The sequence below is a fragment of the Hevea brasiliensis genome, chromosome 16 (assembly GCF_030052815.1).
Source record: "Hevea brasiliensis isolate MT/VB/25A 57/8 chromosome 16, ASM3005281v1, whole genome shotgun sequence".
Classification (NCBI taxonomy): Eukaryota; Viridiplantae; Streptophyta; class Magnoliopsida; order Malpighiales; family Euphorbiaceae; genus Hevea; species Hevea brasiliensis.
The window spans coordinates 45,996,830-46,020,494 of record NC_079508.1 but is presented as its reverse complement, the minus strand read 5'-3'; the positions used below and the strand labels follow the sequence as shown (position 1 = coordinate 46,020,494).

Genomic DNA, 23,665 nt, shown 5'->3' with positions numbered 1-23,665 from the left:
ACACCTTATGAGATATGGCATGGAAGAAAATCGAGTCTTAAGCATGTTAAGATTTAAGGTTGTCTAGCTTATATTAAAAAGCTAAACACTGATAAATTGGAAACCAAATTAGAAAGAGGTCAATTTGTTGGATATCCAAAAGAAAATTTTCGATATTATTTTTATTTGCCTACATCACAAAAGGTTGTGGTAAGCAGAGATGCTATATTTCTTGAACAGCAGTTTATTCAAAAAGGTGGCAAAGGAAGGCAAATAGAGTTAGAATTAGAGAATTTTGACCAACCAACAGATCAAATGGATATAGATCCATCTAGTCAACCTACACCTATAGATAAAATATCTACAGTAATTCCTTGCAGATCGACTAGGATATCTCACCCACTAGAGAGATATGATTTTCTTCATGAAGATGAACAAGAGTTGTTTTCTCATGAAGAAATAGATCATGGAGATGATCCTTTTACCTATGAAGAAGCTATATCAGATATAGACTCTTCAAAATGGATTGAAGCTATGAAATCTGAAATTGATTCCATGCATAAGAACCAAGTTTGGGATCTTGTTCACCCACCTGAAGGTATTGTACCTATAAGGAATAAATGGGTTTTCAAGAAGAAAATTGGTGCTAATGGAAAGGTAGAGACCTATAAGGCGAAGCTAGTTGCGAAAGGGTTTCGCCAAAGGCAAGGAATCGACTATGAGGAGACTTTCTCGCCTGTTGCAATGCTTAAATCAATTAGGATTTTATTAGCAATAGCTACATACTATGATTATGAGATTTGACAAATGGATGCTAAAATAGATTTTCTTAATGGAAACATTGATGAAAACATTTTCATGGAACAACCTAGGGGTTTTGAATCCCAAGATAGTTCTAAGGTATGCAAGCTAAAACGTTCCATTTATGTGTTGAAACAAGCTTCGAGGAGTTAGAAAATCCATTTTGATGAAGCCATTAAATCATTTGGTTTTATAAAAAATATGGATGAGCCATGTGTATATAAGAAGGTTAGTGAGAGTGTTGTCACTTTTCTTATTTTATATGTGGATGACATTTTGTTGATAGGCAATGACATAGGTATGTTGACAACTGCCAAGGTATGGTTGTCAAATACATTCTCCATAAAAGACTTAGGAGAGGCAACCTATATTCTTGAAATTCGCATCTATAGAGATAGAGCGAAAAGAATAATTGATTTATCCCAAAGTCTATACTTGGAAAAAGTGTTAAAGAGGTTTAACATGCTTGATTCCAAGAGAGGATTTCTACCAGTAAGACATGGTATCCACCTTTCTAAAGAGATGTCTCCAAAGACACTAAAAGAAAGAGATAAAATGGCCAGGATTCCATATGCTTCGGCTATTGGAAGTTTAATGTATGCAATATTGTGTACTAGGTCGGATATCGCATATGCTATTAGTTTGACTAGCAGGTTTCAATCCAATCCAGGTTTGGAACACTGAATAGCTATCAAGAATATCCTTAAGTACTTGAGAAGAACTAAGGATTTATTCTTGATTTATGGAGGTGGCGACCTACAACTGGATGGTTACACTGATTTTGATTTTCAATCAGATGTTGATAATAGAAAGTCTATATATGGATTTGTGTTCATTTGTAATGGAGGTGCAGTTAGTTGAAAGAGTTCCAAACAGAGTACGACTGTTGATTCCACTACAAAGGCCGAGTATATTACTGCATCAGATGCTACAAAAGAGGTTGTTTGGATAAAGAAGTTCGTGACAAAATTTGCAGTAGTTCCTTCCATTGAGTCAGCAGTTCTTCTTTACTGTGACAACAATGGAGCGATCATACAGGCTAAGGAACCCCAATCTCACCAGAAATCCAAACACATAGAAAAGCATTATCATATTATCAGAGAAAAAGTTGGGCAAGGTGATGTAGCCATGCAGAAGATAGCATTAGCTAAAAATCCAGCTAATCCATTCACGAAGCCTATGTCACAAGCTCAGTTAGATCGATATCTTGAGAAGATGGGTCTGAGATACTGTACTGAATGGCTCTAGTGCTAGTGGGAGATTGTTAGTAGTATGTCCTAGAGCATATCATTTTGTATGTTTCTTATATATAATTTTATTAATAAAAGGCATTTTTACTTTTCTGTTTACATAAACTATTTATGTGTAATTGAAAAGGTCCATTGATATTTTGTTATAAATTATATTCTTAAGTTGTTAAGAATATGAGTGACAGTATTTCTAGCACAAAGTATCATAAACATGGCAAAATTGAAATTTCAATTGAAATCATCATAGCGAAAACTAAAAGTTGCACATCAGATATCATCAAAGGCCCATACTACCCCAACTGTTCTATTCAATCTGAAACCAGAACTCAAGTGGGATCAGCAACTGTCTTGAAAGGCTATGGCAAACTGGGCTCTGAACTTTGAGCATCAATCAATCTTTTCGTATATTTAAGGGAAGTTGCTTACACTCAATTGACGAGACAAACCCAAAAAGCCATACAAAATTTGCACCATCCCATCTCATAAATATGTTCTAGCCATATTTTGCTCATAAGTCTGCTATGTTCAAGTAGTGATGATATTTACCACCATGATAGGGCCATGTGAATTCTGGACTTCACCCCAAGAAGAACATGTTCATGGCTGGCAATTGGTAAGGTTTCAACTCCACTGGGATTAAGGACATGTCTAATTATCTACTGCCACTTGCAGAGGGACATGTTAGCTATTTTAAGCCTGGAACCAGTAAATGATATAAGAACTGCATGGCAGATTTTATAAGGGTCCTGCCACAAAATTGAAACACCAGAAAAAAAAATTATATAAAAAAAATAAAACTGCAACACAGAACAGGCATACAGATTCAAACAATTGATTTCAAAAAATTTTACTATAATTATTTTTTAAAAAATAAAGCAAACAAATTTATGTGGACTAGCATTGCAAATAAGTAAAACATATAATTTATTTTTCGTTTCCCCTTGCTAAATTGGACAAAATTGCTACCAATTGTAGTTTAGCCTAAAATTGATAAAATTAAAGAATATGATAGATTTAAAAAAAAAAAATACAAAGTCCAGGATATTAGGCCAGAAGGAAATTACATACTTCAGTAATGGTAATGGATCACTTTGGCCTATGATCTATGCCTTTTGTGTGTGTGTGTGTGTGTGTGTTGTTGTGGGGAGGGGAGGGGGGGGTGACGGATGAAAAGCATGGTGGTTTTATGAATTGCATCTAAGTCAGATCATGTGCTCCACCTCCAATTTAGAAAACGAAAGAAATACTAAGTTGAGACAATAGAAGAAAATTGCATTTCAGAGGAAAAAAGTGTGTACCGGATGGGAAACCAGATTGATCCACCTGACCTATCTTGCATTTGTAATTCATCATGTCCATGATTAGAGTGAACAAGCCTTTGAAATTTAGCTGATAGGTCTTCATAAGACTGAACCTGTGATGGCTGGACTTGTGTAATTGCAGTCTTTAAATGTTGCATTGTTACTTCAGAAGCATCAACGCACTCCTAGTAATATAGAGAACATGAAATGAAATCAAATAAATGAACAAGAAAATGAAGAGTTCAAGATAACATGGAAATAAATCAGAAAACCTCAATGGCTGCAATAGCTGCTTCACGGCAGATAAATGAAATATCAGCTCCAGTACGGCCCTCAGTAAGATGAGCTAGCTCTTTTATGCTGATGTCTGAACTACATGGAATCTTATGCAAATGAATGCGAAATATGTCTTCCCTATCAGTCTCATTAGGAGGTCCCACATAAAGCAGCCGATCAAAGCGCCCTGCTTAGATCTTCTATCATTTAGGAAGAAACCACATTGCAGCAAAAACAATGGTAGTACAAAACTGTGTGTGAACATGCATGTCTCTAGCATGTGCTATGAGAGAGAGAGAAGAGAGAGAGAGAGCACCTGGTCTCAAAAGGGCTGGATCAATCTTGTCAGGACGATTTGTAGCAGCAATAACAGTAACATTAACTCTTTGATGCAGACCTAAATACAACAAAACATATACTCATGCAAAAAAATAAAATGGGTGACAGCATGATGCATCCCAAAACAAACTAGAGGCGGATAAAACGCAGGCAATTTCAAGTTTTGGTGACCACCACAGAAAAATTTTGTTTTCCAAAAAAATCATGAACAAAATCTCTAAGACAAAAAAATCTTACAGGTAATTCAACACATCACTAACCATCCATTTCAACAAGAAGTTGAGTCATAACCCTATCAGAAACTGAAACTCCCATTTCCTTCCCACGAATAACAGCAAGACCATCAATTTCATCAAAAAATATGATTGATGGGGCATTAGCCCTGGCCTTTGTAAAGAGGGACTTTACAGCCTTCTCTGATTCACCAACCCATTTGCTAAAAAGTTCTGGACCCTTCACTGCAAAGAAATTTAGTCTAGCTTCACAAGCTACTGCACGTGCCATGAGAGTTTTGCTACAACCAGGAGGACCAAACATTAAAACCCCAGTTGGGGGACGAGTACCAATGCGCAAGAATGCATCTTGATGTCTTTGAGGCCATTCCACTGCTTCCATTAGTTGAGCTTTTACCTCCCTCTGGCCTCCTACATCTTCCCAATTAACTTTTGGAATCTCAAGTATCACCTAGAAGTAGATAAATAGATTTGAAAAAATGATGAATTGGATAGATTAGCAACCCCACCATATTATTTCCATGTTTCTGTTAATGGAAGATCTTTTGATGACAATTAAAATGGCTTCAGTACCAATTATGAGCAAGAGGTTGAAGGCTGTGGAGAAATTAAGAAAGAGAGAGAGAGAGAGAGAGAGAGAGAGAGATTCCATAACAAATTTCTAAAGCTTTTGCAAACAAGTTGGGTATTGCAAATATTAAGTTTGTCCCAGGATTCTGCTAATGAAGCTTACAGGCCATACTCTACTTTTAAAAAAGTAGCACTAATATCTCAGGCGCTTTTGATAATTGACAGCTCATAAAACACAGTCATAATCAATAAAAATGCAGCTGCTTAATTACAGGTCTGTAATACTTGAACTATCTATACCAGAATCCATTTATCTTTCCAACTGCTTCATATTTATGGAACATATCTAGTGCAATGTGCAACACCTGAAATGCTACAAGACCAACATGTAATACCCAAAAAGCCAAATAGTGTGAGTGCAGTCAAGGGCTATAACCTAAGTACTTAAGTTCGTGCATAACATTTAGGGAAATATCTGGTGCAAAGCCTATCAATCATTCAAGTTTTCCCATATTAAATAACAAGATATTAGGACTGCACATGAAGATGGATCAAGAGTTCCATAATATAGTTTATTTAAACAATTTGGGAATATTAGTCATACCTCCCGCATGGCACTAGGCCTCACTTTCATCCTGGCCTTCTCAAAATCTTCTAAAGTGGCTTCTAAATTTTTTTCTTCCACCAAAAATGTCTCCTTATAACTAGTACTAACCCCATTATCATTGCTATCTGAAATTTCAGAAACTGTTCCAATAGAATCTGTACAAACGTCTTGCATCTCACCCACGCAATCAGATTCTTTTATCACACTGTCACAATGAGATTCATATGCAACAGATGACTTATTGGAATGCAAAATATCATACAACTTTTTGGACTTTGCATATCGTCGAAGACAAACTAAGGCTGCCTCATTGCAGAGGGAAGCTAAATCAGCACCCACAAAGCCATGCGTAGCCATAGCAAGGTTTTGAACCTGCATTTCTGAAAGAGAATGCTCCATTTGAGTGAGAAGGGTGTTCAGTATATCCAGTCGTTGCTTAGGAGATGGAACACCTGTACACAAAAAATTAAAATTGAATTAAACATAAATGGCATTGGTGAGTGGTGAAAGTTATGTTCAGTAAGAAAGGACGTGGAACAATTGAATGGACAACAAAAAATACATATAGCAGTCTCTATCTTGATACAGTTACATGAAATAACCAACAAGCACATTTATACCATCAAAATCATTATTTATCTATTGTCTTTGTTATTATTCCTCTTCTTGCTGTTTCCCTCCCTCTCCTTCTGTTTTAGCCCCCCTTTTTTTGTCAAACACACCCACAAGAGCTGCATCAGTTTTGGTTGATCCCTTTAATTCAAACATTTTAGCATGCCTATTAGGCAATTCTATAGACAAAGTATTGGAATACGAGATTAAGTTATAGATCATCATAGGGAGATGTTATGCTAATTTCATGTATTCCTTTACAGGAACTTGAAAGCAAAAGACTTGACCGAATTTATTAAATTTTTAGATTACCTAACATTCCCCCACATACCACAAAGTTGTAAAATAAAATGCTTCGTTCTGCCCTATCTTGTTGACATGGATCTGATAAATGCCTCAAGAGAACTTGGATCAGAAAGCTAGCTGTTCGGGGGAGGGAGCCCAAAGCTTTATCTACCCACATCTAGCTCTCAATATGTAGGACATTGGGACCCTAACATTCCAACAAACTTCCACAACTCGATTCAAACATTTCTCCTTGAGGACAAGTGGTTCTACTTTGGAGGGAGAGGTGAATGTTACAAGTGGTTCTGTATAGGTGGGCATGGCCCATGTACATGGTTCTACTTGACAAGTGCAATGGCTCTGCATGAAGCATGAAATGGTTATGGGACATACTATGAAGTAGTTTAAGTGGGAATGTAAGTGAAATGGTTATGGGGCATACTATGAAATAGTTTTAAGTGGGGATACAAGCTGCATGAAGTAGGACACAGAGTGCTTGGCGCATGGCCATGTTAGTTGGGTCACTTTTCTTTTTTGGTTAATCTTAGTCCTAGTCTTCAGGCTACTGGTTTCATCTCCTCTATTTTAAGCCTAGATTATTGGCTTCTTTATCATGGATATGGTCTATATATTTTGTCACTTTGAATGCAAAAGGTGATAAGTATTTGAATCCAACAAGCTCCAAGAGCTCTTTTGCACAAGATGAACTTTAATACCATCCATAGAATGCCCCATATCCAATTCACGAACTCAAGCTCGCATCAATAGATCTAATGGAAAACAATGCAAAGAAGGTTATGCAAGATCCACCAAGCCCCAATTCATCTAGTAGGAAAACCTATATCATTGCAATTGCAATTGAAAGCCTAAACATTAGCCAAGACATATTTTGATTGCTATCTATATTTGATACATAGTTTCTTCTTTAAATATAACATTAATGCAAAAAGCCATATGAGACCACTAGATCATTGATTTTGACGCACCATGGTTGGCAAGTTCAAGTTTGATCCTAAACATATTTAAGAAGAATTTCTATTATGCATATGATTAAATGAAGAAATTGGTAATGATTGGGCTTCTGTAATCTGACAAGTCAAGAGTTTGATATGAACATTGCTACCTACTATTTATAACACATACTTTGGACCTAAGGCCTTGCAGAATAATTGATCATACAAGATCTAAATGAAATATAAAAAATTGAAGGGCAGCATTGCTACAGAGAGTATAAAAATTTTAATTCATAAAATAAGGGGGGAGGAGGAGGGGGAGCAGTTGTGTTGCCTATCTCAATTTCTCTGTCGAGTCTTCCAGGCCGTCTCAGTGCAGGCTCAACGCTATCAGGCCTGTTTGTAGCAGCAATTACAAGTAGTCCATCAGTCCTACTAATCCCATCCATCAAATTTAACAATGTAGCTACCATTCGTAGGGAAAGTTCTTCACCTCCATCTTTCCGTGAAGAAGCAATAGCATCCAAATCATCAATAAAAACCTGTAAAAGGACAACAGAAGGTTAATCATCTATGCATAACATTGTAAACTATGATTTTTGGAAAGGTATAACCTTTAAGATTAAACATGTAATCTGCACTGACAACAGACTTATAATGTTATAGATTTGAATAATGTGGTTCAATCTAAACACATAAAAATAGTTTTTCACTGCAATTTTGACAGCATAAAACAATAAAAGCTACATATATATAATATAAATACACATTATTTCAGTTCACTATCAAATTGTCAAATGTGTGAAAGGTTGATTAGGAAGAGCATGTACAGAGGTAATTGTCAATGCACTATCAAATTGACTTCAAGTTTTCACTTCCAGTACGTTAAATTGCACAATATAGCTTTAGACTAGAATTGGTGAAAAACTGCTACATGTTGCAATTCAATACCAAAATAATTAACATTTTTCACTTTGTTTGAAGAAGGAAAGGGTCCCAATAAATTAAGGGGAAAAAAAGGTGAAAAATTAAGAACCAAGAGAGAAGAAAATCTAACCACAGCAGGTGCATCCCGACTGGCAGAATCAAAAACTTCATTAATTGCTTGCTCACTTTCTCCATGATATTGACTTATTATCTCAGGTCCATTCACAGAGAAAAGGTTGACACCAGCATCAAAAGCACATAATCGAGCCAAAGAGGTCTTTCCTGTGCCAGGTGGGCCATGAAGAAGCACTCCTTTTGTTGGCCGTAAACCAAGACTAAATAGTTATGTCAATAATCAATACTAAAAAATCATTGTGCAGAAAAAGACAAAACTGAATTGGAAATAAAGAATGGTTCATAGCACAGTTACAAAAGCAGATATAAAAACATAAAACATGCATAACTATCTCTCCCATACCAAGCAATGTGTTAAGTTACCATGCCTTCTTAAAGAAGATAGTGATTATTCTTAGGATTTTTAACCAAGGCCTAGAGTTCAGAATTTCAATTAAATGCTATAAGAATCAAAAAGAATCTATACCTGCAGAATGATTAACAAATTATGGAATACTAACTAATGAACACAACTTATGTCATATGATATGTTGCTTATGATACTACAGAAAAGGCAAAATTTAAGGGGAAAATCATATAGAAAACAGATCATGGAATATTGTCCATACCACAGAATTAAAAATAAATAAATAATAATAATGATGATGAAAATAATAATAATAGAAAAGGACACCAGAAAAGCAATCTTTAAGAAAAGGATCAAAGCAATAATGGGCTGAATACTGGACAAAGAGAGAGAATGATCTTTAAGTTCAAAATTCAAATAGTTTATGCTTAAATAAGAGGCCCAAAAGTTTACCACAGTTGTTTAATACACTTCTTAACGGATGAAGTTCTAGATGATTTATCCCATTGTCCCAGATTCAACAGGGTTTATGGGCTTCATCAGCTTTAACTTTGAAGCATGTTTCTTGGCTACAAAGGACAGCCAGTCATTATGTGTTTAGAGGATTTAAAGTGGTACTTGACTACAAGCATGCTTGACAGATAATCAGATACAATCATCCTAGCATGCTTGACAGATGGTCAGATACCATCATCCCTAAAATATCTTAGTAATTTGTAAGTTTTATCATAAGCGGCATAGTCCTGACATTAATGTACAGACTCTCTCCATCCTTTCTAGGTGTTTTACCATGTCAGTCTTAGACAATTCAATTACAAAAATTGATAGAAAGGAAAGTTCCTTAAATATAGCGTCACTATCAAAGAAAGCAGTTAATAAAGCAAATTCAAATAAAATTTCGAAAAAAAAATTTTAAACAACATACCTTGACAAAGAGTTCTTCATGGATGACATAATTATATCCTTCAAAACTGCATATTCTCTATGTAGACCACCTAATTTCGATATATCATGTCCTGAAATGTTTTTCAAACCCTCACGCTCAATTCTCTCAAATGGAAAGCCACTCTTCTCGGGGGTTTTGGTTGCCGAACTCATTGGTAGATGTAAATATACTTTTGTTTCATATTTTATGGAAAAAGCATCTTTCATGTTGTCTACTAATTCATGAGATTGAGGATATATGCTATGACTACTTTCTTTCATCAAATCTCGATATGTACATTCTCCCAGCATTTTATTCAAACTTGTGATACGGAAAATGCAAACTCCGAAAGTATGGGGATAGCCACAAGATTTCCACATATTAAAATACGAGAATATAACCATGAAGTAGTACAAGCATGCAGAAGTTGTTTGCCACGTTCATCCTTTAAGAACTCTTTGATATCAAACGAATCGACAGAAGTAGTGTTTAGATTGGATAAATTAGATGTTGCTTCTTCATATCTTGATGAAACTGATTGACTAGGACTAGTGGAGATTAGCATTGGCTGATACAAAGGTGTCCTAGGGGATGAAATCTTCCCATTTTCAGATTGCTCATGTGTTTTTTCTGCAGATTTCATCATGGAGATCATATCATTGCTCAATTTTGCCCTCTTCTTAATAGGAACCAGCTCCAAGTGCAATTCATGGCAGTTATGAACTTTGAGACTATCAACTTTTCTATCATGTACATCATTATCTCCATTTGCCAGACCAGTTAGAAATTGTCTTTGTATAGGGTAAATAAATACAAACCTTCCGGAATCAGGACATCCCATTGTGTAATAAAGGTTTGAAGACAACCGCACTTCATCCCTCAAAGCCTGGAGAAAAAGAAAAGAAAAGGTGAACTTCTAGATTGCCAGATACTGATGCCATGAAATGAATTAATTATACAAAAACCTGTTAAAATTTTATGCAAGACAATGTTTGTAAAATTGTGACATAGCAACTAGCCAAAAACTAACTGTACCAATTGCACAATCATTAAAAGCTGGCAAATATGGTTAAACCATTTTCAAAACTCAGTTTCATACACACGTGCATTTTGGCATGATGCTTTGTGTGTAGACTCACCTGGTGAGCCCTCATGCATATGGCATGGTCCTCAAAAGATGAGCAGCTCAACATTCTCAGGAGGGCTGTTAAAAATTATAATATCAAAGGAAAACTCCATGCATATGCTGCCAGCTAGTTTAGTCACATTCCCTTCTTTTGGAGACCTTTTACAACAACTAACCTAAGGCTCAAACCTTATTACCTTTCTGGCAATGTTCATTTTCATTTTTAAATTATTTTTTAATTTATCCTGGTATAAACACATCCAAATAAATTTTTTTATCAATTGAAAGGAAAAAATATTGTTTTTTAATTTTTTTCATTGATAATATGATAGTGCTTTTCAAATAATCACAATTAAATAATAATTATTTTCAATAAATATGATTATTTAATAAAACAAATTTCTAATAAAAAAAATCTTATTAAAGAAAAATGACGAATTGGAAAACTGGACAAAAGAACATGTTTTCTAGTTCATTGAATTTTCACTAGGGAGAAGGAATAATTAGTCATAGGATACTGCCCCAAAGTAATCACTTTAAATATCTAGGCTCAGTCCTTCAAGTAGATGGGGGATGTGAGGAGGATGTTAGTCATAGGATTAAAGCCGAATGGTTGAAGTGGAGACGTGCCACGGGAGTTTTATGTGATCATAAGATTCCCAATAAATTAAAAGGAAAATTTTACCGTACAGCCATACAACCGACTATGTTATATGGTAGTGAGTGTTGAGCATTGAAAGAGTCGTATGCATCTAAGATAAGAGTTGCAGAGATGAGAATGTTAAGGTAGATGAGTGGCCATACTAGACTAGATAAAGTCCGTAATGAGAGTATTAGAGAAAAGGTAGGAGTGGTGCCAATTGAAGATAAATTGAGAGAAGGGAGATTGAGGTGGTTTGGTCATGTGAAGCGTAGACATACGGAGTCTCCAGTTAGACAAGTAGAGCATATTAGGTTAGAGGATAGAAAGAAAAAAAGAGGTAGACCTAAATTAACTTGGAGGAGAGTAGTACAACATGACCTAGAAGCATTACACATTTCTGAGGATTTAACCCAAAATCGTTCAGAGTGGAGAAAGCGAATCCATATAGCCGACCCCAAATTTTTGGGATAAAGGCTTAGTTGAGTTGAGTTGAGTTGAGTTGAGAAGGAATAATTAAAAGGCAAATAGAGAAGAAAAATGGAAAAAAATAAAAAAAAAGAAAATGTTTTCCCCAACTAAACAAGGCCCAAATTTCCCATGGTCCAATACTGTATTCTTTGCTTGGGAAGTTTCTTACAAACGGATCTTGGATCTTGACAACAACAATAAAAGATAGCACATTATGGTATACAACTATTGCCTTTACATAAGCTAAGTCTGTCATAAAAAGTGGAATGGAAGAAAAGGATTCACATTATTATCATAGGAATTTTACTAAGTTGTAATTGGACTTGCCATTTGGGAGTTAGCTTGAATTATCAAGGGAATTTCATAGTTAATTGAAAATGACTTGTTGGCTTGGAGGCATCATGCTACCTATTCTTGTATGGAAAAAGAAGTACTGGGCATAATTCTACCAATGCATTTTAGAATTTGTGAATGACAAATAATAGAAAGGCTTGTCATGTCTATTTTTGCTCTAAATTGTGGGGTCCATATCATTGCAATTAAAATATTATTTTTTAGATAATAACGAATCCATATATGTGAGTTCCACAATTAAAAATTTTCATCCTAGTCAGCTACCACATAAGCATCCCTAACTTCAATTTTAACTATTGGATAAATTTCAAATTAACTTTTGAAATTGGGATAAAATTGCTAAAATTAAAAGGATTAGATATAATTGAAAACACTCGAAAAACTTTAGATCATTTTGACCATTAAGCCTTTACCATTCATAGTTTAAATAGGAAAGAATATTAAACAGAAAACAAAGCATATGTTGTGGTGGTCAAACCAGTGATGAACAGTGAAGGTTAGCAATGATTTATAAAGTAGTGAGTATATGGCCATGTGGTTCTCTTACAAATTTCTTCTATTTTTATAAGTTCATATTAAGTGTCAAAAATCACCTCCTGTTTGAGAACTAGGAAGCCATTTGCTTTGACCATGACATAGTTTTCCTTTTGACTAAAAGCATATTTCACTTTCACCAATTTTCGTAAGCTTGCCAAAAACTAGAAAATGTAGAAATATTTTATAAGACTTACCCAAATGTTTCTAAAACACATAGAAACTTAGACTTACACAAATGCTTGGTATCTTTTAATTTCCCTCTTGTATGCAAATTCATCCCTTAGTGCATGATAATACTATGTTATTGTCCTTACTTTTCACTTTTCACACACACACACACACAAGAGAAAAAGGAAAATACTATAAAACTCAAATACAATGATTTTACAAGATTTAGCATAGGGAAAAAACCCTTAAAAATGGAATGTTGAAAAGGAAAATACATCCTTAAAGAAATTTAAATTGTTCATCCTATTGAAATATTAATTATTGATTTTGCTTTGGACCAATGCTAAACCTTTTCGAATTCACTGCATAACTAAATAAACAAATATAACATTACTTCTTTCTCCCCATTTATTGGTATGCGAGAATAAAAAAGAAAAGGAGAGATTGCCAAACCTTATTAGAAGGAAAAACCATAGCCAAATCAAAGTAGTTTCCTAACTCATTAGCTGTTTGATCCACAGATTCAAACTCGAACTGCCTAGTACATTCATCTGATATTGAGCTGAGAGGAAAGTATTAGAAATGCTTCTCTCTGAAGTAGCAAGAGAAACCTGCAACAAGATTAACATATTCTATTCAGCAACAAAAGTAATTAATTAAAAATAGAAAAACAAATAAAAGATGCAAACTCTCCACCGCTTATTACATTAAAAGCTACAAGGATAACCCAGACAAATAATAGACAAAACGTAAAAGTTAACCAACTTTAAAGAAAGAAAACTATTATCATCAATATGAAAAAAATAATTTTCAGTGGAAATCAAAGCTTCAAGTTTAAAGACCAAAAAAGAAATCATTAGGGGGGAAAGAAGCATACAAAGAATGTAAATACACAGACAATTTGCTCCACTGCATCAGAAAACATTGGTGTGAAATGGGTACTCTTAACAATATGTGAGTGAGAGAGAGAGAGAGAGAGAGAGAGAGTTGGGGGGGGGAGGGGGAAGAGGGAGAGGAGAGATAGAGAGATTAGGAGCTAATGATCATGATATTGATGTAGGTTAATCAATTTCTACTGTTATTGAACCTCTACTCAGGCACCCGCATTTGCATACAGCACACCAACTAATAACATAAAGATTATGCGAAAAAAGTATAATAAATAATCATTAATATAATAGAAATAAACACAGGGCAAATTACCGATACAATGGAACCAGGGGAAAGGGAAGAAGCAACCATCGAAGACTCTGAAAGCCAAATTTTACATCCTCTTGACTCAGAAACAACATCAGTGACTCGACCAATGAAAGCAAATTTCCCAATCATAAAAGGAAATCTAGTTGATGCTTGTTCTAGAGAGAGGATGAGATCCTGCTCATGAATTTCTAAATCAGTAGAAGAAATCAACGATGGTGCTCCAGGGGACAAAGATTGGCCAAAATTTGAAAGCCTCGAAACTGTCTTTGAATGCTTCTTTGCCTTTGAAGGCATTTCTAGCTCAAACCCTAGAGCACAAATAACTGTTAAAGGAAAATTTTGAAATGCAGATTAAGGCATAGATGAAGAAAGAAATTTAAGTGGCAGTTGATGATTCCCAGCAACCAAATGTGTTACCTGAAAAAGAAACGTAAACCGTTGAGGGATGAAACAAAGAAGAAGGCTTGAACCAGACCACCAGGGCTTAGGGGCTTTGCAGTTGGAGCTTATCCAGGGCAGTGCTTCAGCGTAGTAGGTTTTAAAACTAGAAAAACAACCAGCAGAGATGGAGAAACACCTACAACATGAGATTTGGAACAAAAAAAAAAGAGGCGATTGCAAATTGAAAGTGCACCAATGGGAAACAGGTAGGGTTGTTCATTGGTTAGTGTGGAGGTCATGTCACACCCAAAAAAAATCCACTAAACACGATAGATGTAACCTAAAACTAAAATTACAATATTCTCCTATAAATAAATTAATTGAACATAAGGACGTGCCCCTACAGCATACAATTTCTCAACTAACATACAACATCAAAATAACCAACCTATTTCAGGACTCAAAGTTGCATAGATATACATAGCTGCTTAAGGAGAATAAGAGAAATTGAGACACACACATGTGTACACATTTTATTGAATAATATAAATTTTATTTGAAAAATTAATTTAAATAAAATAAATTAAATCAAACACTAAGCATATAAAAGACAATAAAGACTCTCTCTTAATAACAAAAATAACTAGAAGCTAAAGTGCAAAAGCGAATAGAGTCCCAAATTTTGACTCAATGAGAAAATGGAAAGAACAATAGAACAGAAAATTTCGGAAAGGAAGAAAGTAAAGTTATTTCATTTGGAATGCACCTGAAAGCTGCCTACGTACCTCCTATAGAGATCAGATCCACGTAGCTCTTAAATCGCTTATAATTGACATTTCTACTTTATACTTTCTAATTATCAATTCTAATACAAAAGTTTTAACCATTTCCAATTCTTGTCAAAAATTCAACAACATCTTCCATTTTGTAAAATGGACATTTCCCTTGTTCAAACACAAATTTCAAGAAACAATTTGCAATTGAGATAAGCGACCATCCAAAGTTTCACACACATCATCATCATCACCATCGTCATAATAATAATAATAATACATAAATAAAATCCATCCTTTTAACTCATTTTATTTTATTTTCCCCTTTAGAATCACAAAGAATACCTTAAATATTAGCATATGATTCGACCTACCACTTCATAATTTCCAAATTATGAATATGGTAGTGTGTTATTAATCAACCTCAATTCCAACCTCACAGCCAAAGTTGATTTAATAATAATAAAATAGATATTTGACTCCAAATCCAGAATGATTACATACAAACCAACTATAACAACTCCACTCTCAAGAATTTCATATATAATTCAATTGACTAGAATTTCGTATATACAGCCAAAAAGAAAATCACAAAGCAATATTCAAGAATAAAATTTTAATTATATTTCACTTGCCCTTGAAGAAATAAGGCTCATATTATTTTTATATTTAAATACATAAATTTTTCCTATTTTTAGCAAACATAATTTAGGTAAGCTCCTAAACAAGACACTAGTAGAAGACACTAGTTGTCACACCCATTCTCCTAATTAAAACATGAGAAACCTGAAACTAAACTATAGTTTTCTATAATATAAATAACTAATCAACTATCTATAAATACCGCATATAAACATAATTTTTTTTTTACTAATTAAATATATTAATAAACCAATGTATATATTAAGACATCATATTTACAAATATTATTTTAGATTCAAATATTTAGAGAACTAGAAAGAGGGACATTGAAAGCAAAGAGAATAAAATTTTACCTACTTTGGACCGCACCCGAAGGCTGCCTACGTACCTCCTACGAAGGATCAGGTCCACGTAGCTCTTACATGATTAAAATAGAATCATAAATAATAATAATAATAATAATAATTGACAGTATTTCAATATCAATTCAAACCTATCTTTCCTTCAAAATAATTTAAGAAAACATGACTCTCTAGATATCATAAATATCCACAATTACATAATTTGTTAATATTCAATTCAAACTTCCACTATCATATTTCCTCTCCTTTGAAATCATAATTTCAAATTTCATAAATGTGGATGTGAATAGAAATAAAGTCATTAAACCATTTCCATTTCCATTCAACAATTATTTAGAGTCCAAACTAAATCATCCACATGATCAAATATAACTATATCACAATCATTTATAATTTCAATTCCACTTGTAACATTGTAATAAACCAATAACTTTAATCAATAAATGGCAGCACCAGCAAGTTTATAAAAAAGTATTTATATTTAACCCCCACACTAGAAAAAAAACAATTATATAGAGTGGATGGACTCCAAAACTCCCAATCAAGCATAAAGAGCTACTTTGGCAGAAGCAGAAACTGAATGCTAAGAGAATATCATTAAAAGAAACCTGTCATGATAATAATCTCTGCTGTGAATATAATGTATACAGCCCAATGTAATGGAACTATACACCTCTCAATACATAATGAAAAATACCTTTTAGTCATGATTTATAGAATGACAATTATGATGTGTTTTGTTCTCATTCATTTCGTTTCTTTCAATTAAAAACAGACCATTCTTAAAATTTCAATTTATGTGACACTTATTAGGATCCTTTTACAATAATACTTAACAATATAGCACAAACAAGAAGAGAATATCTGATGAAATAGTGGCTCTCTACACTTATTTATTCATTCAATTTGTTTCTTGCTACTTCAATATAAACATCAGTAATTTTTCTACAAGACAATATAGCATTAGTTTGAAATAAAGCCCTTTCAATAGATAATGAAGAAGTAAAAAACTTTGCAACAGATAGAATTTAGTCTAGTATAGAATATACTCTATGGTCGTTTACCCAAGGTTAAACAAAGAAGTGCTCACTTTAGTGGCATTTGCTTTTACAATTCAAGGTCCCATGCAAATCTTAAAATTTGTCATCTTGATGATAATAATATATATATATATATATATATATATATATATATATATATATATATATTACCTTTTTCCTGAAGTAAGATTACATATTTTGGTGTTAAGAGTAGAATAATCAATTGGCAATAACATATTAGGATATTCATTAACCGTAATTAACCAAACCCAATACAGTGTCATCCAAGGACTAAGAATTAACTAGCATGGCCAACATCAATTTGGAATCTAATATGATTAAAACAAATAAATTCAAATAAATCAGAATTTCATAAATGGCTTGTGAGCAGTTACCCAGCATTGCTGTGCGTGTCCTCCACTCATCAATATCAAAATCAACCATTTAGAGATGGAGAAAGAAGTTTAAGGTCCTGATGACCTTTATTGCAGCCTTTGCACATCTAAATGTAGATGCTGATTTACTAAATCAATGGCAAGAAGCTCCGAGTCTCGAATCCTTCAATCTTTCTCTTCTTTGATTTCTTACTAAAAACTAAGAGTTGCAGGGGTCATTTGGCATTCCAAAGAGGTGGAGGAGGGTCAGATTTTCCACAGTTTCGTAGAAAAAAAAAGTTATCAATTTGGTGAGGAATAGCCATGGCTCTTCCTCTCTTTTCGTTGGGTTTTCTGTTTCCAGGTGAAAGAAAATAACACTATAAATCTTCCTCAAAGAAGGGAAGGGATTTGAGGTGCTGGCTATTCTTGCACTCCAAAAATTTACCCAAAGATGATTTCTTCGTTGCTACTCTCCCCTACCCGTCTCACCCTATCTCCTCTTCCTCCCATCCCTTCTATGTTTTTTTTTCTCCCCCTTTTTCGATTCTAGACTCTTCTTTTATTTTTTTCTTTTTTCATTTGTGAGGGTCCCCAAATCAATCCTTCCTTTCTTCTTTTATTTCTATTAGGTTCTATAGAAATTCCATATAGTACTCATTTCCTTTCTTCTCATTTTGTCCCCTTTTTTTTTCCAGAAACATCTATTAAAATATCTCTAAAAATACATTATTATTATTGTTATTATATTATTCTAAGGAAACAGGGTGTTACACTAGTCCCCTAGTTGAGCATAGTGGCAAATAGATGATATTTAAATTGTTGAAGTATTTAATTTTGAAGGTCCTATAGAGATACAAAGCTGAATGAATTGGAAAAATTATATATATATATGTAAACAAACGCAAGTGGTTGTTAAATCATTTTTATAAAGTCACAGATTATATAAGCTTAGAAAATAAATCTTGTTCTACCTCAAAATTTCTTTTAATGCATAAATTCCTCCATCTAGCCTAACTCTTTACATATAGGTCCTTGATAGATATTGCATTATCAGCAGAGTAACAAGTTTTATTTTTAAAAAAATCACCAATCCCCAATTTCTTGTACTAAAATTTCATACCCTACTAATTGATTGATTAGTTAGACACAAATCATGTCATCTCTTTAATATTTCAATAGCATGAAAGAATGACTAACAATTCTAATGACTTATTAATTTAATTCAAAGTGATTACACTTAGGCATCAATGCCCTAATCTAGTTTAACTGTTGCTTCAACAAATGAAAAGGGAAAAATACAAGAAAGAAATATAACCTGGCTACTGTTGGCTAGGATGCACGGAAACGGGAGGCGGGAGCGTTTCCCCGTTCTGGAAACGTTTCCTTGCCGGAAACGTTAGGACACGGCGAGGAAACGTCTCCGGACCGTTTCCGTAATTCCTTGAAATCGAAAACGCGTTTCCTTCGCCGGACACACGTTTCTTAAAAAAAAAAAAAAAAAAAGTCACACCTCCAGGAAGAAAGGAGAAGGCAAAGAAAAAAGAAGAAGAAGAAGAAGAAGAAGAAGAAGAGGGGAAGGAGGAGGAGTACCTGGTGGGGCAACGTGCCGGCGATTGGAGGTGACTGGTCCCCGATGGCGCTGCTCCTTCTTCGATGGCTCTCTCCTTCCCCAAATCCTAATACCCACGTTATTTCCTATTTGAAAAATTTTTTTTAATCATTATTATTTTTTTTATTCAATTTTCACTTTATCAAAACTTTAAACCTTTATTTTCAGTATTTTAATATTAATTTTATTATTCTATATATTTATTATTTCAATTATTTATAATTATAAATATATAAATAATCTAATTAATTAATCAAGTAATTAATTTCATTATTTTTTCTTTTTTTTAATATTTAAATTTGTTATAACTAGGACTTTCAAATTCACGCGCGCGCGCGCACACACACACACATATAGATATATATATATATACACACATATAGATATATATATATATATATATATATATATCCCTATATTATATATATCCCTATATTTTTTATATTTACGCGTTTCCCCCCACGTTTCCATTTCCTATATTTTTAAAAATACCGTTTCCCAGTGTCCATTTCCGCGTTTCCCCGTGTCCGCGTTTCCGTTTCCGTGCTACATAGACTGCTGGTGTGTGTGCTTCAATTATCTCCAACCAATAGACTATCTACTGATGGTGATAATTTTTCCTTTTAATTAAATAATTAAATTTAACTATCAAAAGCCCATAAGTCTTTCATTTTAATTTTGTCGTAATGGAAATGAAAGTTTAAGTTTTCATTTCTTAAATTTTCCCTTACATATTTTTACTTGAATTTTTCTTCAATTTTTACCCTATAATTCAATTCATTAATTTCATTTAAAAAGGTACATGCCATGAACAAACAAAATAAATATCAGCATTCCACAACTAGATTGTGCCATGTTTTAAAAAGAAGAATTTGTGAATGTGCTACAAGCATAAGTATAGCCGATATCCTTGTAAAAAATGTAAATCACATCTCTCAAGAATCAAAAGTGCTCTCCTCATCATAACACCAGTTCCCTTCTTGTCTGGAACTCTTCTCTCCCCCCCTCAACATATTAAAAAAAAAAGAGAGAGAGAAAAAAAAAAAAAGAAAAAAAGAGATTCCATGTTATTTTATTTTATTTTATTTTTTTTAAGTTCTGCATCAAGTTTTGATCAATTACCATTAACAAATAATAGAAAATTCAATTTCACCTGGAAATAATGATTTTTTTTTTGTCTCTCCTGTTGGTTAGGTCTTTTACCTTTCTAATTTAGGAGCATCATAAACAGCTTTTGAAGTTAGTAACTTACTTGCCCTCTCCCTAATAGGGTAATTCAATTGTGGCCCATATTGGCCAAACCCTCCACAATCATCATTCCCTATGCCACCTCACATAGTCCAACAAATGACAAAGGCCAGATCACTACAGCCAAATTTTGCACACAAAACACTTTCATTATTGCTCTATTTTTTTCCTGTAATTGCTTTCTCTTAGATTTAAGCACACTAGGTGTATAATTTTTAAAGATCACTAATAACAAATTGAAGCTGTTTCTCCAGCTCTCAAATTTCTCGCAATATTATTTCAGGTCCCATCCACAGACTCTTTACTAATGCAAGAAAAAGGGATCAGAAAGTTTTACAGCAATAAGAGGGGAAACAAATGCATGAATGTGGACTCATTAATATGAATGGGTATGTTTAACATTTTTTATTGTCTATATACATTAGGTAGTAATTTGAGTGCAAAAAGTTACATATTCATCTACCAAATAAGGCCTCACATATTTGGGTGTATATGCACAAATAGCATGCGCGCCACCCCAGTAGCCTCTGAAAAACTGGAATGTTGTCCCAACTACTACTCAGGTTCCTGAGTTAGAGACCAGATACTGATATCTGTAGATGTGGTTCCTCACCCTCAAATGATGCTATTACAATGAATTATGGTTCATCTATCTACCCAAGTTATACTACAAATCTATTGTCCATTGGTGTCAATAAACTCACACCATTCTGTAAAATCTATCATGATGGCAAGAAATCCAATCTCTTTGCTAATTGCAATCAAAGAACTACCATAATCCTGTCCTGCCACAAATTCACATCAACTTTACACGATGAAATCCTGGTTTCATTCAACTACATGGACCATCACTCATCTTTTAACTTTCTCACGTGCTTCATTTCAGAATCAGGATTACTGAACAGTCTCATCAAATTGAAGTTTCTAAAAAAATAACTATTTTATTGAACAACTATCATGTCTAGCTATAAAAATATTTACTACTCCACTGACAAATGAGCCTGTTAAGTAACTTAATAATATGCTTTACTCAAGATCACATTCTTTACAGAATGTTTCAATATATATGTATATACATATGAACTTGGCAAAGATTACTACATCCAAAAATAGTACTTAGCGCAATGGATAACCTTATTTGCCATCATGTTGCTTAATCCTCTTTTTTATTTCAGTCTCTGTATATCAAATGCAAAAATTATAGATCTATCACAAAAGAGTTATGAATCAATAGCATCTGTCTGTTCTTTTTCTATCTTTCACAGTCTTTTTGTCTTTAAAATGGCAAGAATTAAACCTAAGTCCAATCTTGCCCCATTCTTTAACATTTGAGCTACAACCCAAGAGATTTTGTCGTTTTATTTTCTCCTATTTCAAGTATATTTGCCCAAAATTTGAGAGTGGATTATATCATGTTAAAGGGAAGAAACTGCAGTGCAAAGGCAGAAGTTCCCGCTTACAAAGATTACGGAGGTACTAAAGAGCTTCACATTTATCATACACACTCTCTTCAAGATCACAACATAACAAAAATTAATTGTGCCAGGAATGAATAATACTAGGACTGATCTTCTAATACAAACACTCCATAGGAATGGATACACCTTTAGAGTTCCTCATATTGGAACCAGAAAATGGTTAATTAGTGTTATCAGGAGCCCAACCCTGGATTTCACTATAAGGGAATCATTAGAATGGCATTCACCAAATTTTTAACCATGGATTTGAAGCTGTAGCTGTTCATCCACAAATTAAACTAGTCATTGTGCTTTCAATGATGATTCTCTCTCCTGGAGCCTTTAGAAAATAGCAAATCTCATTTTCTGGTGTGGTTATTTTGGCTGGAACAGATCCAAGATTCAGAAAGACAGAACTCGGAATTAATTGCTAGCAAGACACCATATAATATTTTCTTTTTCCTGCTTGATAAATATGCAATTAAATTCTCATAATCCATTATCCATCAGAACATAATCTTCTTCTTTGTGTTTATAATGTGGATGGCCTACAACTAGAACCAAACAGGACTTCCAAGTGACACATTTTGTACATCTTGATCTTGCAAACAGATTTCCACAACAAGAAGGATATCTTCATATGGCTCTACTGTTCTAACTAAAAAGAGCAGAGCAATTAAAATAGTTTTGATAGAAGGGTGTACACATGTCTGTTTATGGTCCTAAAGTATATGAAAGGCTGTTCAAGAAAGTATAAGCAAACCAATCAATTCACACAAGATATATGTTAGTTTGGCACAAATAAAAGAATAGATTAAATTATCATTATAATTATGAGTTTAAAAGCTTACCTCTTTGATTTACTGATAAATTATATTATGCTTAAATATGAGCAATATTTTCCATGCAAGGCATGATTCATTGAACTTGAGGTTAGACATGTTTACAACTTCAGATAAACTCGTGGGCAATATGCATACTGAAGAACATGCAACACAGAATCTAATTGTGGTGAGGAATGAGGGGTAGAGAATTTCCTTCATAAACAAAATAGAACATTCCAATCATTATTGAAGAATAGACCACAATACTTTCCATTCACACACACATAAGTGCGCGAGTGTCTGAATTGCATTCCTTTGAAACCAAAGGATTTCTCCTACATCTCATACATTTTCTAGGTGTTCAAATGAAAACTGCCCACATTTGAGATATCCATGGTTCAGAAGAACAGGAGAGAAGGATAGTAGCAGGCATCAGACAATGCCAATCTTATAGACCCATTCACCCAAATCCCAATTCAACATTGTCCACAAACTATTCAACCCTAAAACCCCAACTAAAACGAGGATATGTCTTTCACACTAAAAATCTTTAATCAAAATAAAGAGTACCCATTAACAAGCCATAACCAATTCAACAAAAAAAAAATGGAATTCAAAAAGTTAATGTCTTGTGAAAGCCCAAAACAGCAACCAAATAGATTCACACGGACACACATAGATAAGAAACAAAGACAAGAGATCTAACAACACAGTTGTATAAGAATGGAAGAGACAGAAACATGATTGAGATCCAAGAAACAAACCTTAAATGTTGTAACTTTGGTGATGACAGTTTCTGTTTTGAGATTCCAAGGAGGCTAAACAAGTGATGATCCGTGAGGGACCAGACAATTGTATTTATGGATGAGTAAAGAAGTGGGGATCAGATTCTGGAAAGCATAGAAGAAGGCCGTCAA

General features: G+C 33.9%; 1 pseudogene; it reads right to left on the bottom strand.

Moving 5' to 3' along the window:
- Nucleotides 1-2,242: 2,242 nt before the first annotated feature.
- Nucleotides 2,243-23,665, bottom strand: LOC110657673 (calmodulin-interacting protein 111-like; annotated as a pseudogene).